At 35.7% G+C, this 20,255-nt stretch overlaps 1 long non-coding RNA gene across 1 annotated transcript in view; it reads left to right on the forward strand.

Annotated features, from left to right (window-relative positions):
• Nucleotides 1-20,255, forward strand: part of LOC140611883 (uncharacterized) — a 33,879-nt gene that overhangs the window by 4,606 nt on the left and 9,018 nt on the right. Inside the window, exon 3 of the long non-coding RNA XR_012013160.1 lies at nucleotides 6,733-6,785. This is a non-coding gene — a long non-coding RNA (uncharacterized lncRNA). The remainder of the gene's footprint in view (nucleotides 1-6,732; nucleotides 6,786-20,255) is intronic.

Below are 20,255 nucleotides of genomic sequence, written 5' to 3' on the forward strand. Positions count from 1 at the left end.
TGAAAAGACAACCAAATGATATGAACACAAAGTTAAATCAAATATTGGGATTATCTGACAAGAATTTTTAAATATCCCTAATAAAACTCTTTCAACCATTACAATTCTTTTTAAACAAATTTTCTAGTTCCTCTGCAAGGAACTAGAAATTATTTCTAAAAGGAATTAAATAGTAATTTTAGAATTGAAAAATACAATATAGAAAGAAACTAACTGGATGGCCTGAATAATAGAGGTGACAAAAGATAGATTCAATCAGCTTAAAAATGAAAACAATAGGATTCACCCAATCTGAATATCACAGAGAATAAGGACTGGAAAAAAAAATGGACGGAGCCTCCAGGACTTGTGGTATAAAAACAAAAGGTCTAATGTTCATATTTTCATGATATTTTGTAAGAGACTGGGGCTGGTTGATTTGAAGAAATAACAAAAAAACCCTCCAAATTTGGTGGAAGACATAACCTATAAATCCCAGAAGCTGAATAAACACTAATCAAGATAAACTAAAGGAAATATTTGCCAGGATATATCATATCTAAACTTTTAAAAGCTTAAAGACAGGAGAATCTTGAAAGCAACCAGAGAGAAGCAATACATTGCCCATAGAAGAACACAAATTTAAATGATAGTGGACTTCTCATATAAAATCATGGAGGCCAAGAGAAAGTAAGCTGATTTTTTTTAAGTGCTGAAAGATAAAAACTGTCACAAATTCTATAACTGATAAAATTATACATGAAACAGTCATATATGTGTATTTTAATACAGATGGCAACCACCACAAAAATTATATGAAGATTTACATCTAAAAACAGCTAACATTCACACAATTTAGACAACATAAATAGCCCATAAAAGGCAAGAAAAGTGAAACAGAAGAAGAAGAACCACAAGAAGCAAATAATCAAGTACCAGACTTAAGCAATAATTACCCAAAAAGTAAATGTTCTAAATATACCAATTAAATAACAAAGATTGGTGGGGTTGATAAACAAAATATAACATAACTTACTAGCCTAGTCTTATTAGGGTTTTCAGTTGTATTTGGCAGAGAGGGACAGGGAAAGCACATCCACATCCATTTGTCACTATTAAAAGTCTCCGCATATCATTCTAATAAACTGAGGGAAAAAGACAAATCTCACATTCAGCGTTACTTAAAACTAATTCACTTCAAATTCAAAGATATAGATAGACTAAATTTAAAAGGATGGAAAAAGATATACATGCAAACATTAATTAAAAAAAGGCAGGGGGAAAAAAAAAGGGCAGGGGGAGACGTATCAATACCTAATAAAGTAACCTTGGGGGAGAAGGAGCATTACTAAAGATAAAAAGATAAATAGATTAATCCACCCCACACCAAAAAAATATAACAATCTTAAGTGTGTATATACCCAAAAATGGAGACCCAAAATACATGAGGTGACAACTGATAATGCTATAATGAAAAAGAGGCATGATTACAGTTGGTGACTTCAACACTCACCTCTTAGCAAATAATAAAACTATTAGACAGAAAATTGGCAAGAATATAGACTGGAACAACATAGCCAACAAACAGACTGATGTATAAAAACACACCAACCAACAATAGCAGAATACACATTTTTCAAGGACCCATGGAATGTTCACCAAGATAAACTATATCCTAGGTCATAAAAAGACTTCAATCAATTCAAAAGAATTTAAATCTTACATAGTGTGTTCTCTGGCCATAACAAAATCAAGCTAGAAATAAATAATAGAATGAGAACAGGAAAATATAAGAATGTAGGAATTTCTTTAAAAAACACATTTCTAGGGCACCTGGGTGACTCAGTGGTTGAGCGTCTGTCTGCCTTGGGCTCAGGGCATGATCCCAGGTCCCTGCAAGGGAGTCTGCTTTTCCCTCCGCCTATGTCTCTGCCTTTCTCTGTGTCTCTCATGAATAAATGAATAAAATCTTTAAAAAAAAAAAACCCACACACTTCTAAATAATCCATGGGGCTCAAAAGAAATTTAAAAATACAAAAATTGAATGGGGGAAAAAAAAAAGCACACCAAAACATAGAGTATGCTCTAAAGCAGTGATGAGAAATAAATTTATGGAAATATTTACATGATAAATAAAGAAAGTTACCAAATGAATAATCTTATTCCCTACAACAAGGCACTTTAGAGAAAGAAAAATAAACTCAAAACCAGCAGGAGGAATGAATTAACAAAGAACAAAAGTCATTTCTTCTCCCTTCCCCTCTATTCCCTTTCCCTATTACTTATATTCCCCAAATGAATGAATGGGTAGGAAGTATCAGAAAGGGAGACAGAATATGGAAGACTCCTAACTCTGGGAAACAAACTAGGGGTGGTGGAAGGGGAGGAGGGCAGGGGGTGCGGGTGACTGGGTGGCGGGCACTGAGGGGGGTACTTGATGGGATGAGCACTGGGTGTTATTCTGTATGTTGGCAAACTGAACACCAATAAAAAATAAATTTATTATTAAAAAAGAACAAAAATCAATAAAATTCAAAATAGTGAAACAACAGAGAAAGATCCATAAAACACAAAGCTGGTCCTTTGAAATAAATCAGTAAAATTGATAAATTTCTAACATGACTGACAGATATAAAAAGAGAAAAGACAAAAATTGCAACTATCAGGATAAAATGGAGAACATCACTAGAGATCCTGCAGCCATTAAAAAGAGGAATATGTGACACAACTTTGCACTCATAAATTGACAACTTAGAAGAAATGGATCAATTCCTCAAAGACCACAAACTACCAAGACTCAAAGAAAATGAAATAAACTATCTAAAAGGCCCTACATCCACCAGAGAAATTAAATTAATAATTTAAAAATTCCCAAAACATAAATCTCTAAGCACATATGTTTTTGCCAGAGAGCAAAAGCCATATGTTTTACCAAACATTTAAAGAAAAATTAACTAAATTTATATATCCTCTTCCAGAAAACAGAAGATAAGGGAACACTACCCAACTCCTTTTATTAGACTATTATTACTCTGGTACCAAATGTAAACAAAGGCAACTCTCCCCTGTGATCCATAACATATAGACTATAGACCAATAATTCTCATGATGCTAGATGCAAGATAGCAAACAGAATATTAGCAAATAAAATAAAAATGTTATAAAGAATTATATACCATGATAAAGTAAGATTATTTTAGGTTTTAAGGTTGGTTAAACATTTCAAAATTGTACAATATAATCTACTATATCAAAAAAGCTTTAAAAAAACTGAAAATTATGTTAATTAAGAGGAAAAACAATTTAAAAATCCAATACCTATTTATGATAAAAATTCTCAGAAAAAGAAATTAAAGGGAAAATCATCACCCTGATGAAGAATATCTGTAAGAAGCCTACAACTGCATGCTAGGTAGTAACGTGAAAATATATGAAAGTATATTACTCAATGGTGCAGGTAAATATATATCCAAATTCAAAATACTGATATTATAATGATATCATAAAAATTACTTTTAGAAAGACTAAAAGACAAAATGATTTAAAATAACTATAGCTATGGTATTTTGTTAATAGTTAAACAATATAAAAATCTATAAATTGTGATATCAAAAACAAAATATTGGGGGGAGCAAAAATATAGTGTTTGTATATCATTAAAACTAAGTTGTTAACAATTTAAAACAGACTATTAGAACATTAGGATGTTTTTTGTAAGCTTCATAACCACAAAGCAAAAACCTATAGGAGATACACAAAAGAGAAGAAAGGAATCAAAGCATATGACTCCAAAAATTATCAAATCAAAAGGAAGACAGCAAGAGAGGAAGAAAGGAACAAAAGAACTGCAAATCAATTTTTAAAAAATGGCAATAGTAAATTTTTACCTACCAATATTTTTTTTACATGTAAATGGATAAATTTCTGCAGTTGAAACACACAGAGTGGCCAGGAAGATAAAAACAAACAAACAAACAAAAACCACACACACAAAAAAACCCCATGACCCAACTATCTGCTATATATACATGCTGCCTGAAATTCACTTTATCTTTAAGAACACACAGAAAAGGGACACCTGGGTGACTCAGTGGTTGAGTGTCTGTCATTGGCTCAGGTTGTGATCCTGGGGCCCTGGGATAGAGGCCCACAGTAGGCTCCCAGGGAGCCTGCTTCTCCCTCTGCCTATGTCTCTGCCTCTCTGTCTCTCAAAAATAAATAAAATCTTAAAAAAAAAAAAAAAGATAAGAAAAAAAGAACACACAGAAACTGAAAGTAAAGGAATGGAAAAAAAGATAAAAACCATACAAGTAGAAACCAAAAGAGAGCAGGGCTAGCTACACTGATATCAGACAAAATAGATATTAAGTTAAAATCTATAAAAAGACAAGAAAAGTTGTATTGTAAAGATAAACGTAGATATATCTTAATTTACAATTGTAAATATATAGTATCCAATCACAGAACCTAAATAATGTAAGTCAAAAGTTAACTGAAGAGGGAAAGAGACAGAGATGCAATAATAGAGGACTTACAAACCCTAATTTCATAATGCATAGATTATCCAGGCAAAATATAAATAGGAAAACATTGGAGCTGAACTACACTTAGGACCAGACCAACCTAGGAGACATTGAGAACATTCTATTCCACAGCAGCAGAATATACATCCCTAAGCGCAAATAGAAAATTCTCTAGAAAGGTCACGTGGTAAGCCACAAAAGAAATCTTAACAAATTTAATAACACTGAAATCATATCAAATATCATTTTTAATCACTATATTGTACACCTGAAACCAATAATACACTGTATGTTAACTGGAATTGAAATAAAAATTTTAAAAAGTAAAATTAAATAAATTAAAAACAAAGGTATTTTTTTAATTAAATAGCATGAAACTAGAAATCAGTAACAGGAGGAAAACTCACAATATATGAAAATTAAAAAACAACAACAACAACAAACCAGACCCTGGAATAACCCAATGGATCAAAGAAGAAATCAAAAGGAAACCCAAAAAATATTGTGGGATAAATAAAAATGGAAGCACAATATACCAAAACCTACAGGATACAGCAAAAGCAGTTCTAAGAGAGAAGTTTATAACAATAAACATCGACTTTAAGGAAAAAGAAAGATCTCAAATAAACAACCCACCTTTACACTTCACAGAAACAGAAAAAGAATACATTGACCCAAAGTTGGCACAAGGAAAGAAATAACAAAGATCAGAATAGAAATAAACAAAATATAGAGAAAAGAAGGAAAGAAAAAAGAAAGAAAGAAAGAAAGAAAGAAAGAAAGAAAGAAAGAAAGAAAGAAAAGAAAGAAAGAAAAAAGATTTCAAAACAAACTTTTTTTTTATAGATTTTATTTATTTGAGGGAGAGAATGAGCAGGGAGGAGGGGCAGAGGGAAAGAGAAAGAGAGAAGCAGACTTCCCACTGAGCAAGGAACCTGCTGATTGGGGCTCCATCCCAGGACCCTGGATCATGACCTGAGCCCCAAAGACAGATGCTTAATGACTGAGCCACCCAGACACCCCAAAACAAATATTTTTAAAAGATAAATAAAATTGACAAACCTTTACCTAGAGTGTACCAAAAAAAAAAAAAAAAGGCTCAAATAAATAAAATTAGAAAGAGGAGACTCTACAGCTGATAACACAGAAATACAGAGGATCATAAGAGGCTACTATGAACAACACAGGGATTCTGCAAACGGTGACTGTGGAAATAACCAATACTGATTGGTAGATCATACTTATGCTCTGGGTCTCCTGAAATTAATGTCAGTTCAGATGTAGTGTCCAGTAATCCCCAAAAAAGTCTGACAGTTTCTTCTTCCCTTATGAATAGTAATCCTACCTAATTAAAGGTTGCAGGTCCCTTTGGGGAATGCTGAGACGAAGATTATCAGTATGATCAGGATTATAAATTATCAATATTAATTTTAGGGAAGTAGGATTCTTCCTGAAGTGTATTCAGCCTCCCCCTACCTTTACTCGAGGGGCTTTGGGTCTGTAAACTGGATCCAGTGTAGGAACTGACTGAGTCTGTGACTGTTTCGGTGATTCAAGTTAGACTTCTGTTCTGTCTATAAAGATCAAGTACGAATTGCTTTAGATTATAAATCTGTTTTTCTTCTAGAAACATCAAGATCAACTGGACAACATTTTTGGTCTCTGTGAATCAGACTTTTGGTTGTTGCTTTGACTGTCTGTCTTTTAAGGCCATCATGCTTGCCTTTGGCATTTAAATGATTTTGGCAATTAAGTGCTGCCATTGGCATCTAACAGTCTCTCACCACATTTAATAATCCCAAATCAGAAGGAACACTTTCCATTGTAATTTCTGACCGACAGAGGAGAGCAACTACAGTAGTCTTCAAGAATGCTAGGGCACCCTTCACAAATTTACTTTTCACAAAAATGGTGAAAGTATGTATGGTCTTGTGGATCCTTCCAGAATGAGAGACCAGGTCTTACATGATAAATCCACTCTATCACTACAATCTCCCTAAACCTTCGGATCTTTTCAAAAGTATTCCAAGACTGTTTTGGCATTTCAACCTCATTTAGTGTATGCCACCTTTTGCTCCATGTTTCACCCACCCAACCAATCAAATTGTTAGAGCCCCTTCTAACTCCTTGAGCTTCAAAACTGAATCCAGATGCTCTCCTTAGTAGTCCCATATGAAATACTTTGTTCCTGACCCCATTTTTCTCCCAATCAATGTCTTTACTTTAACAGGAATCCTTAGAGGTTGGGAATTCAATTCCTGGTGTGATTCAGTCACTAATAAGGTAAGAATCTGAATATGCTTTTCAGAAATATCCACCCTACAGATACAGGAGATAAGATGTGTTTTTTGTTGTTTTGTTGTTGCTGTTCACAGAAATTTTCAGGTCATTTATGCAAAGCTTAAGCTGGGAATTTTAAGTCCCAAACTTATCCTCTATATCCCCCACTTTTAGAAGCAACTAATCTCATTATACTCATCAGTTTGACAAAAATACCTAAGGTATCAAATATACAGTCACCCAGAAACGTATCTTTTAGAAGTATTTGATTAGGAGTATCAAATAGTGTTCTCTTTACCACTGGAAATAGTCATTACTGCCTTAAAATCTGATCAGATTAGGTAATTCCAAAAAGCCCAGAACCAATGCAGAAAACTCATCCTTAAGATGCTGTTCCTCAAAACAGTTTTCAATATAAAAATCTGAATAAATCAATTTTCTCCATAGAAACACAACCATTTAGATATATGGGTATATTACTTAAAGAAATTGACTTCATGATTGTGTGGACTGTCCAATCTGAATCAGTAAACCAATTTGGCAGGCTGTAAACTCTTGGGCAGGAGCGGATGCTTTTGTCTTCAGGAAAAATTTCTTCTTATAGAAATCTCAATGTTTCTCTTAAGGATTGACTGAATGAGGACTACTCACATTATCAAGCATAATCTCCTTTAAATCTACTGATTTTAGATATTAAGCACATCTATAAAATGTAGATGTAACAGCAACACCTATATTAATGTTGGATTGAATAATTAGACATGATAGTTAAGTTGACTTATAAAACTAACCATTATACCATATGACTGTGAAATTTCTCTCCCATTTATACATTCAACATAAGTGGAAGGTATATTTACACAAAAACTTGTATGTAAGTCTTTATAGTAGACTCATCCAGAGTAGCAAAAAAAAAAAAAAAAAAAAAAAAGTAGAAGCAATTCTTACATCCATCAACTGATAAAAGAATAATAAATGTGGTATATCCATATAATGAATATATGGAATGCTGATACATGCAACAAAATGGATGAACCTTGAAAATATTATAATTTAATGAAGTCAGATACACAAAAGTCCACATGTTATATGACTTAATTTACATTATACGTCCAGATTAAACAAATCTTTAGAGGAAAACAAAGTAGATTAATGGCTCAGGGAGTAGGTGAAGCAGGAAAGAGGAGTGACTGCAGATGAGTATAAGATTTCTCCCAGAGGTGTTTAAAAATGTTCTGAACTTCATGGTGACTATTGACAGTGATACCCACTGAGTTGTACACTTTAAAATAAACTTTAAGAATTTTTAAAAAGATAATGTATATAAGGCAAAGTGTTCTATAGTGGTTTTTCCATGAAAAAAATAAGACAAATGAGAGGATGGAATAGATAGATAGATAGATAGATAGATAGATAGATAGATAGACATTTGTCTGCTTTAAATATCTTATTTTATTGTATAACATATAAATCTACATTTGACAATTTTGATGCAGGCCCTAAACGTTTCTCTACTGACTGAAATTACCATCTTTGTTGCATAATCATATCAATAATACACAATTATATATTTATGGTCATAAATTTAAATGGAACAGTACATTAAAGATTCTTGCCAATTATTCTTAGCCCATTACTCTGTGGAATTATTATTTTTAATTTTTTAATATTATCTTTTCTAAGCCTATTGAGAAAGACTATTATTGTGGTAGTTCATCTTTCTTAAGTTCTTAATAACACTTGTTTTGCTTTTTATAGAAAGAACTATTTTCCTTATCCTATTTAATCAGTCTATATCTTACTAAATAAAATTATGTAATGAAATTGTGAGTTCAAACAGACTTAAAAAGGAACATATCAAATAACGCGAGGAGAAATACACTCAGTCTATTTTGCTAAGACATGGAAAGTATATTTAACTTAGTTAATGGCTAAAGGAGATGAATTTCAATTATAACATACACACTGTACTTACTGAATTAGCATTAGTAATGTTAAGATGCTAGAAAATTGAAGATGACTAATAAAATACAAGTAGGTAGAAAGATAGGCAATGGTGCTAGTTTGAGCTCCAAAGTCCAGTCCTAATTTGAATTCTGGCTCCCCCTTGCTAGTTGTATGATTTTAATAAATTATTTAACCTTTCTGTGCCTTTGTTTGCTCATCTATAAATGGTATAAAATTATACCTAACTCAAATTTCTATAAGAATTAAATATGTTGATTATAAGTAAAATGCATAGAACCATGCATATTTCTAGGGATCAAAAAAAGTTAGTTTATCAAACAAACAAAAAGTAGAAGCAGACCTATTAAATACAGAGAACAAACTGACAGTTGTCAGAGCATGGCGGTGCAGGGATGGGCAAAATGGGTATAGGGTAGCGGAAGGTACAGACTTCCAGTTATGGAATGAATAAGTCATGGGAATAAAAGGCACAGCACAGGGGATATAGTTTAGTGATATTGTTAGTTTCATGGTGACAGATGGTAGCTACACTTGTGGTGAGCATAGCATAAGGCATAGAGAAGTTGAATTGCTATGTTGTACACCTGAAACTAATGTAACATTATGTGACAACTATATTCAAATAATTTTTTTTTAAGTTAGTTTAAGAGGAAAACAAAAAGAGCTTCTCTTGAGAGTTCCAGACTATATGTGCAAATGAAGTATTGAGGAAGTACCGAGATTGTGCCTTATTTTTTAACTTTTATTGCTGGTTATCAAGTTATGTTATTCAGTAGACCATAGTGGGATAGGCTATAGCATTGGCTAAAAAAAGGGGGGGGGGATTTGTTTTGCCTCTAAATTTTAGTGCTAAACCACAAATAAACTACCAATTTCTGTTGGATGGAAACACTGTTCTGTGTGCTAGGCAGCTCTTCCAGTTAGGTCTATCTTAAGAAGTATGCATAATGTGCCTTCAGACTTGACCAGGATCAACCCTGTCATGTCTACGGTCATGGTTATTCTATTGTTATAGATGATTGAGGTGGACAGCTGACCCATTTGGGATAATTAGGTTCTTGGTCTCAAGCATTTAAAACTGGGATTGAAATATCTATGATATGTAGCTAGTTTCTGTGAATAGTTGAACTAAGAAGATATTCATATGACAAGCAGAAGAAAGCATTTGGCTGAGAAAAGGATTAATGAAATGCCCATATATAAATAGGAATGAAAGATAATACATTTATAAAACATAGACACAGCTTTATTTCCAGAGTGTTTTCCAGGCCTGAAGTCAATTCCTCCTTTTTTTTTTTTTTTTTTCTACCACCAGTCTGGGTGAGTTCTTGTTGTTCCTAACCAGAAGAGCTTTAACTACAAACCATCTATTTTTTCAAGTGGAGGAAATGGGTAAAATAGTAATTCCTGCTGATCAGGCCTCCTCAGAAAAATAAAATGGAAAAGTAATTGTGTGGGAAATTCCACCAAAAAGCAGCTGAATTATTTGGGCCAGAAGTAAAGAGACGAATAGAAAGAAAACGACTTTTTCTAAGTTTAATTAATCAGGCTATTGCCTACGTATAGATCTGATTTTCCCAGAGGAGAGTAGTTCATAAAAACTTTGGAAATCAGAGTCCTTAGATGTGCAGTGCAGTAGATTCTACATTTGGAAAAGATCTCATTTGTCATTAAGATAAAATCTCTCTGACAATAGAAGAGTCTGCAATGAGTGAGAATATTTATAAAACCCAAATCCCAGAATACCTAAATGAAGACTTTTTGGTGGTTATAGATGCGCACTTTCTACCTCAGAAGCCCCTCTGTTCCCCAGGGCCAAAGAGACACTCACTTTACGCTAGGATTTTTAGCCAAATCTTTCTGAATGCAAAATTTTTCAAACCTATGATAATATTCTTTTTTTCCTCAAAGTCATAAGAATATTCTTAAGGGTGGAGAGTCTTCTTGTCAAATCCCTGGAGTGCCTTAAAGGACCTTTCAAATTCATAATCTGGTTCTACTTACTTTCACATTTTACATTTCCCAAGGATTCACTGATTCATTCATTCTATAAACATTTATTGAGTAAGCACTATGTGGCCAGTTTAGAACTAAGTTTCTAAGAGGCAGGTATGGAAGACAGTCTTGAGATAAATTTCAAGGAATTTCAGGCAAGAAAATAGAAAAGTAGAGAAATAACTGCAATAACATATTAAGAGGAATATGAACATAAGCGGTTTGAAGGAGAGAAGGGCACACATCTTATTCTGTTTAGAGGTGCAAGAGCAAAAGTTTCTTGGGAGAGATAAATTATGAATGAGTCTATGTTTGGGACAAGAAGACCCTCCCATCAGGATAAATAGCATATGAGAAAAGCCATGGAGAGATGATAGAGTCATGTGAGGGAGGAAGTGATAATTTACACCATATGAGGCAAGGTTCTAAGTAGTTCATGTTCTTTAAAATCCAATTTTCAGTTCAAACCTGTGAAGTATTGTTCCCATCTTATTTTTTTTAAGATTTTATTTATTCATTTATGAGAGACACACAGAGAGGGAGAGGCAGAGACATAGGCAGAGGGAGAAGCAGGCTCCATGCGGGGAGCCCGATGTGGGACCCGATCCCTGGTCTCCAGGATCATACCCTGGGCTGAAGGCAGGTGCTAAACCACTGAGTCACCCAGGCATCCCTGTTCCCATCTTAAAGATAAGGGAACTAAGGTACCAAGTGTTTCAGAATTGTCTAAGTAACTCATTAGTAAGTGCTGGATTCAGATTGGATTGCAGGCTGTGTGAATCTGTACCACGCTATCATGTTTATTTTACTTTGTTTGGCACATGGTAAGCAGTCAGTAATGATTTGTTGATGAATGAATGAAGAAACTACTTACTTAATTAATTAATTAATTAATTCAACATATTTTGGAAATGAACAACTCTTAAGCAGTCATTCTCCAAAACAAAGTTGTTCATAAGATTTTCACAGTATCTAAACACACAGATGATTTAAATTAAATGCTGGTAAAAATGAGCTTAATAGATGTAAACAGTACTGTGGATGGAGTCTGAGCCTGTGTTTGTCAAATAACCAGACCAAATGAATATTCTAACCACCGACTTTGGTTTTTCTTATGTGCATCCTGGTTTTACAGTACATGAATCATCAAGTCCTGAAAGCACCAACTTGGTCTGTACTATCACTGAGGGGTCTATACTATCCTGTGATAGGGATCATGTACTATCACAGAGGATTCTTCCTAGAGTACATGATTATCTCTTCAAGCATGTCTTAGGAGCATGTAAAATTCTGCAGCAGACTTAAGAGTACTCATGAGCCTCCTCCATCACTCGATGACTCTGAAACTTCTTTCTCTTAGTTTTCCCTGTCTTGTTTGACTGCATTTCTAACTTACCTTTATCTACCTCCATATTTATGTACCTCCACTTTTCTCTAGATCTCTGTTTGACTTGGATTCAACATCTACATTTGAAGCCAGCACAGCCTCTGAATCATACCATTAAATGCTAGCCCTCTAGCCATACCCATGTTCTCCACAGGTATGATGAACTCCACAGTCAATCTGCTCTAAGGTCTTAGGGGGCCGGGATGGTGGTGGTAGGGGCTAGTTTTCATCTTCTCTCCATTGCCATGGCAGAGGGACCATATTTGTAAAACTTTGTTTTTAATTATATCTTCCTGTTTAGCTCACTTACTCTATATTTATGGTATGAGAATTAGTTTTAGAAAGGTTTAGTGCATGGAATGAAGGCATCTGGATTTAATAGGCACTCTGCAACTGATTTGCATGCTGACTCAGACAAGCATGGACTTTTTTTGTCTGTCTCTCTCAAATGAAGCAAGTGATGCCTGTCCTGCCTATCCACAGATATTGTTTGGTTCAAGTGATATAACCTATTTTCTTATTGAAAATACCTTTTAGGAGCAAAGTAAAAAATAAAGTCAGAATATTGAAGTATATTATTCACAGATGAGAATTTAAGCAAGCTCATCTTTTTTATACACAGAGAAGAACATTTCTTTTGTTAATAATGTGATGAATGTTGAAGTCTTTGTGGGCAAATATAGAATTAAAAAGAATAGCAGTATAAGTACAGCTTAAAAACAGTGAAAGAGACTCTTCCGTGTTAAATTTCGACTATCAAGGAATTTGTTTTTCTTATGGAGCCTTTGAAACTACATAGATTTTTTTAGTACCTCTCACTGATTGGAATTAGGCTTAATCCAATGGGAACACTTAATACTGAGAGCACTTATCAATTTTTCTCTTTGACAGAAATAGTGAATGTAACTTTATACTACTATTTGTATAATTACAACTCTTCTTCTCTTCAGTATAGTAGAATTTACCTTTTTTGCTTTTACAAAATGTAGAACTTTATTTAAAAAGGAGTTATAATCAAATAAAGATTAAGATTCCAATAGCTAGACTTCAAGTTTTACAGCTTAGAACTTAGTGGCTCAAAGCTTGGTAAATAAGCACCTCTCTGAGCCTTTTAAACAGTATTTGAGCGGAGTTAAGTTTATGAGTTAGCTATAAAATTATAATTTGGTTCTGAAGAGAAAAGCTCATTTAGTGGCACTCAACAAACTAATATAGTGACCCTAAATCCCAACCTGACTGTTTAGTTATTACTACATACTACTAGAAGACTATTAACAGGCCTAATTAAGGCATCAGTCACCTATCAGAACTTCAATAACTCTACAATAACTCTTTTTATGGCATTTTTAGCAATTTGCTCTAATGCATGGGGGCCAAATACAAATGAATTGGATATCAGAGGCCCTGATGAGAGGAGGCCATTTGGCAAGCATTCCCAGCCCCTGCATTTCCACAAGCTCGCTGTGAAGCAGAATGATACCTTCTAAGAAGGACAGAGAGAAAACATTCATTTAATACAACCCAATATGCTTCCAGGTTTTTAGAGTCATGCAGGCATTCAAACAGAATAATATAGGCCATTGGGCATTTCCAGGTTTATAGACTGTTTTCTGTTCAGACTGTGCTATCCAGAACAGCCATCTATGTGGAATGAATCACCTGCATGACAGCCACTTTGCATGCAGCTGTGTGGGCAAACTTTCTGAAGGGTGTGTTAACACTTTTGACCCACTGTGTTAAATGGACCGGACTTTCTCCACTGAGTATCTCTCTAATAAATCAAGGACACTTTAGTAAAATAGGAAGGGCAGGGGCATTATTTGGTAAATCACCACAAAGTCACATACTTTAGTTTATCCTGATGTAGCTATTAGCATTTCCCAGCTGATTTTCCAGTTGGGAAATTCACAAAACATCAATCCATACTCCTCAGTGAAATCGCCCTTCCTGCTTCCTGGGTCATCAGGGCATCAGGAAGGGAGGAGGAGACAGATAGGGAGTAAGTGGCTACACTGGAAGAATTACCAGTTTCAAAATCTGCAGGGAATACAAATTTCATGACTGGGCAGGCAGAGGAGGGGGGTAGATGCGAAGACAGTAGCGATGAGGATATGACTGATATTGTGGGGGCACCTAATCTGTAGCTACCAACTGATTACCAGGCTGAGGGTTTGTCTTGTGTACTGCTAGATAGGGAACACATTATGAGATGTGAAAGGAAGAACCAACAATCTTCCTAAACTAGTAAGTAGGTCTTCAAAAAGTTGGTCCTGGGGCAGCCCAGGTGGCTCAGCAGTTCAGTGCCGCCTTCAGCCCAGGCTGTGATCCTGGAGACCCAGGATCGAGTCCCTCATGGGGCTCCCTGCGTGGAGCCTGTTTCTCCCTCTGCCTGTGTGTGTCTCTCTCTCTGTCCCTGTGTGTCTCTCATGAATAAATAAATAAAATCTTAAAAAAAAGTTGATCCTGTGGCTTATGTTTCTCACGTTAGTCATTCATTTGAATTAGTGCATTGTGAATCTCTTAAAATACAAAGGTGTTAGTACTTGAGAGGCAATGTTTTAAATCACATTCAGGTATTTATATATTTGAGTGAATTCATTCATTGTTTTTTGAGGAAAAAGTCCATGAAGATATGAGATAGGGATAATCAGTTTTGAAAGATGAAATAGGGTGGGGTTATAGGAAGATATGTATAAACCCTGATCATAGGCAGACATGGTTGGGGGCAGATTTAGTACAGACAAGTAAGAAATGAAGAGATAGGTTTCCTAGAGAGACCTTCAAAATAAGCAGGGTATCACTGAGATAAAAGAATACTAATAATCTTTTCTTTGCTTACTTAAAGTAATTTTAGCTGGTGTAACAGATTCCCCCGAAATATAAAGGCTCAAGTATGACAGTTCATTTCTTGAACATGTTAAGTAAAATCATTGCCCCTCCCCAGTTTTAAAAGATTTTATTTATTTATTTATGAGAAACACAGAGAGAGTGGCAGAGACAGGCAGAGGGAGAAGCAGGTTCTCTGCAGGGAGCCTGATGTAGAACTCAAACCCAGAACCCCAGTATCACAACCTCAGCCAAAGCAGACACTCAACCACTGAGCCACCTAGGCACCCCAAAACCATTGCTCTTAATTGACAGGCAAGCTTTGCTCCAATTGATAACTTAGAAATTCATTTTTCTTCTATCTAATGGCTTCATGATCTGAACACATGACTCCCAAGGTTACTAAGCCCATGTGCATCAGGTTGATGGAAAGGGAAAAATGTGTCATATCTAAGTACAAAGAAGTCTGGAAAATGGGCTTAGTAAAAGCTAAATCATCTATGACACACTGGCATTTTCCTGAGCCCTGGTCCTGGCTCTGTGTCTCAGTTTCCAGCATAGTAAAGCTGGTCATGATAAGCCAGAAAGAGATGTGAATGACAAAAGAGAGAAGAGTTTTTGTTGCACTTACTTTGGTAAAAATAAAAATAAAAATTTGCCTCTTGGTGTAGGAGAAATTAATATTTGAGTAAGAAGGGCTGACAGAGCCAGATTGGAGTTTTCTGCTTTGTTGATATTCACATGGTTATTATGCATGAAACAAAGGCCACATTATCCCATTAAATGAGTAGAGTATGGAAAACCAGTCTTGGCACTCCTGGTCTTCCTCTGCTCCCAGCTATGCTGAATTTATCAGTAATAAAGTTTACCCAGTGGTTTTCCAAGTTAAAGTACCATGCACATTAAGTCTACTTCTAATCCAAAATATCATGGAGGCTGTTGTAGAATTCTTTAGTGCACTTCTCAGTTGGGGGACTTAGCCAGTATGTGGGCTCAGTAGTGTATTTTAGTCACAATGCTCTTTAAAGACTGAATAATAATCTGGAAAATATGAACCCCAAAGTATAGAGAAAGATAATCCAAATGATTTTTCACTAAATTAAAAAAAATATTCTGTGTTGGCTGCAACCTCAAATTTACACATTTGCCTCTAACAAAAATTTTTTTTGAAAATTGCATCCTGTGATGTTGGGATCCCACAGCTGGACTACAGACCCACCCCAAGTATCTTTATTTAAGAACCCTAAACCCCAGTGCCCACAGTCTCCAGCTATTCCTGGGACTTAAAGCTATACCTGAACACCAGAGGCACTATAAAATGAAATTTCCTATTACAAGAAACAATGGGAAAAAGAACATTTCTTCTGAGGTTTAATTCCTTTTTCTTATTAATAAAAATGGCTTTCTGTTGATGTTGTTTTCCTTGAGCATTCAAACTCTATGGAGGGATATTGTTACTGTTGAGTAATGTCAGATCAGTGGCTAATGTTGCATCCCTAAATGCTTGTGGAAAACATTATTGTAAAGTTTATCATTAGAGCTTGAGGATTGTCATTAATTTTAAACCAAAGCCATTAAAAGCATGAAATGTCCACAGTGATGATCAACTCCTTAAAAAGATCAGAGAATAATTGTGCAGATTTCTTACAATTGCTCAGTCCATTTTTAAAAAAGAAGTATTGTTGGTATTTTTTTTTCATTCTTCATAAGGGATGCATCTATGCTCATAGCATAAGGTGACTCATCACAACTCTGTCACAGTGAGTGAGCAGAAGGCATAAGCCAGAACTCCAGCATTATCCAGCAGCTGTCACTTCCATTTAAGGGACTGGCACATCCTCTCACGGACACTTCCTGGGGCAGCCTTTTGCAAATTACTCACCTAATAATTGGAAAAACCTGGAAAGAGTTTTCTCCAAAATAGTTGTAAGAATTGATTTAACATGAAATGGTAAGCTAGTCTTATTAGTATTGTTTAAGAATGAGATGTTTCTCTTATTAAGAGATCCAATTCAGATTTGGGGGATTTCGTTAAGGCTATTTCTTACTTTAGATTATAAAAAGTGCTTGTTCTGCAATTTGGCGTCGCATACATATTTATAAGTCAGTGGATTTTACTGGTTACATGCCAAAGTTTTCAATCTCGCCTTATGGAGACAGGGACTTACTTCAGTCAATTCTTCCCTAGTGAGAGAAAGTATCAGTTAGAAATTATAACATTCCTGTAAGCAGCAGGGACAGCACCACTCCTTCCAACAACAACAACAACAAAAAGTGGTTTGAGTAAATTAAGAAATTTGTCTGTCCCACAGATATCAGTAACCCAAATTGGGACTGGTAAATTTGCTTCTAGACTGGGTGCATTGTCTGTCCCAACGAAACCTGGGTTATTTGTTAAGGAAGAAGTAGAGAATGGATATTAATAAGCAGCTAATGGTCTTTGTCATAGAAGGACCAAGAGGAGAATTTCTGTTCTCCCTCTCCCCTACTTCATCACCTGTGTTCAATCCAGTTCCCAAAAATGGAGAGTTAGCCAACCTGATTCATCAGAGGTTAAAACTAATTTTGTCCAATTTTAATAATAGGCAGAGTTGTTGGCCTAAAAAATACAGACTTGCTTTTTGAACCCTCTCATCTGTCCTGTGGCAAACTAATAGACCTTTGTGCATATATTCTATTGGTCTGAATGCCAAAGGGGAAGAGGAAGGCATGAGACATCATGAAGCTCCAAGAGAAGGCTACCTGTATCTTGGTTAAACTTTGAAATTTGCACTAGAGTGTTGTCTACTTCCTAGTTTGTCCCTTTTCCTATCTCTCTAATATACTTCTTTTCTGTCTTCAGCTACCCAGGTCTTCTCCCGATCTCTCCTACCAGTGAAACATTCCCACCTGGTTTCTTTATGCAGAACTGTTGGCTTCCTCCCTGCTCATGCCAGCCTTCCATGCCCCACCCAGTTTTAGCACAGTATTCAGCCCCCACACCCATAGTGATTTACTTGTTTTTCTTCCACTAGGTGGATGGCTTCTTAAAGACAAGGACTATGGCTCGTCTCTGTGAATCTTCAGAGACTATCAGTACCTTGTTACATAGCTCTTAATTAATAGTAATTAGTTATTATTTAATATAGAGATGGAAACTAATTGTACTGAATCATGAGTTCTAAGCAGGCCACAGCATTATCTTTCATACAAAGCTTGGAAACTCAGCAGAAGTCAAAATCTTTATCGGTAGTAGTTTACAGAATATATGTTAGGGAGACCCATGACAGGGAATTTTAAACAGGGGTATGTATCAGAATCACTTATGTTCTGCCTTCAAAACTAAGATTCCATTCAATTGTGGGGGGCTGGGGGGGCAAGAGGGTAGGACTGAGGATTCTGTATTTTTAGAATTATCCCCTAGGTAGTCTACTTCATAACCTATATAAAATTGGTATAGAGACAATTCATGGCATACAGCTTCCTTTAGTCTCCACTCCCCTTCCCTGTGATCAATTCCATTATGGCCAGCTTTAAATACATAGAATTTCTGAACGTGGGCAAGTAGAATTATGTGGGGAGGGTCAAAAACTCCAGATTCCCAAAATACAATCAGGAAAGGTAATTTGGAATGTGGGGGGAGTTACCAAGTCATCAGTAAAATTTAAAGCTCTTCAGGTCATTCAAGTGAGTAGCCAAAGTTGAAAGTCAGTGACATATAGAGATTCTGTGAGAAGTTTTACCTGCCATAAAACAACAACAAAATAAAATAGGAGCAAATAAATTAAACCCTACAAGTGACTTCAGTCATTAGTTTATACATGCCTAAATTTTTTATACCGGCTAAACACTGCCTGAGTATTAAGTAACTACTTCATCCCAGGCACCTCTTTTTGGCTTCCTCTGCTCTTTGGTGCATGTGTGTTTCATTGGTCTTTGAACTTCTCATTCTAACTCTGCCCTCCAGAATATGTGAACTTCTAAAGTTTTGTTCTCAAATGGATCCTGACACGCTGCTTTCTCTGGTCCTTGCACATCATTATCTGACCATGGCCTGCTGCCTTGATTCTTTTTTTTTTTTTTAAGATTTTATTTATTCATTCATGAGACACACACACACACACACAGAGAGAGAGAGAGAGAGAGAGAGAGAGAGGCAGAGACACAAGCAGAGGAACAAGCAGGCTCCATGCAGGGAGGCCGACGTGGGACTCGATCCCGGGTCTCTGGGATCAGGCCCTGGGCTGAAGGCAGCACTAAACCGCTGAGCCACCCGGGCTGCCCTGCTGCCTTGATTCTTACCCATGACTTCCTTCACCTCTCATATTATCTGATCCCTTGAGTATTTCATGATTACCGTATCCAGCTCTTTCTCTGCTTTCTCCATTTTGATCTCCATGTTCTGTGTGAAAGTGTGTCAACATCACTTTTTGACAAATATTCAACAAAACTCTGTGGTATTCCAAAACTCAACATAAGTAAGGCACAAGGAAATTAATGTGAATTTTTAAAGAGTTAGAACTCATTCTGATTTTTAACACATCCATTCATTTGTCCTGTTTTGCTGTGATGCACATGACCAGCCAGAGTATAGATGGGATTTGTGCCTCTGAATGTCTCATATTCTTATATTTGTCATAATGCCCATGGACAACCCTCCCAATATTTAAGGGATGCTCCAACATAAAGTGAATATTTACCCATCAAATTTAGTGCCTACATAAAGATTTGCCTCTCAAATGACCCAGATCACTCCGGTGTTCCAGTTCTCCTGTTTTCTAGCTCATTAGACATCTGCACACCCCTACCCCTGTGTCGACTGTCATTAAATTGTCTTTGCTCTCACACAGTAGCTCCTCTCTCAGCTTCTTATTCCCTTTCTAATAATTTCACCAGTCTTTTACAGTGGATTTTTATTTTTCCCATTCCTTTATGACATACACTTGGTTGACTGTTTTTCACAATATGTTTTGCATCCTTCACAAGCTTTCCCCTGCCCTAACAAGATTGCTACCAGTCTCCTCCCATTAATCACACAGTACCATGCACTTCCAAGTTCACTACCTTGTAATATGATTTCCCTGCCCAAACACTGGGAATGGAACACCTCAATCAAAGACTAACTCCTTGGTCTTTCCAAGGGCTTAAGAAAATGGTTTTGTACCTTACTTCAAGGGACATCTACTTCTCCTCACAGTGAGCCTCATTTCCAATATACAATATGGGCCTTTCTAAATCTGAACTGTTACTCTCATTGAATATGGCACTCCATTTAAATCTCATTCCTCTTTTGTATTTTTCTAATAGGTCACCAATGC

This window comes from Canis lupus, chromosome 20 (assembly GCF_048164855.1).
Source record: "Canis lupus baileyi chromosome 20, mCanLup2.hap1, whole genome shotgun sequence".
NCBI classification, from domain to species: Eukaryota; Metazoa; Chordata; class Mammalia; order Carnivora; family Canidae; genus Canis; species Canis lupus.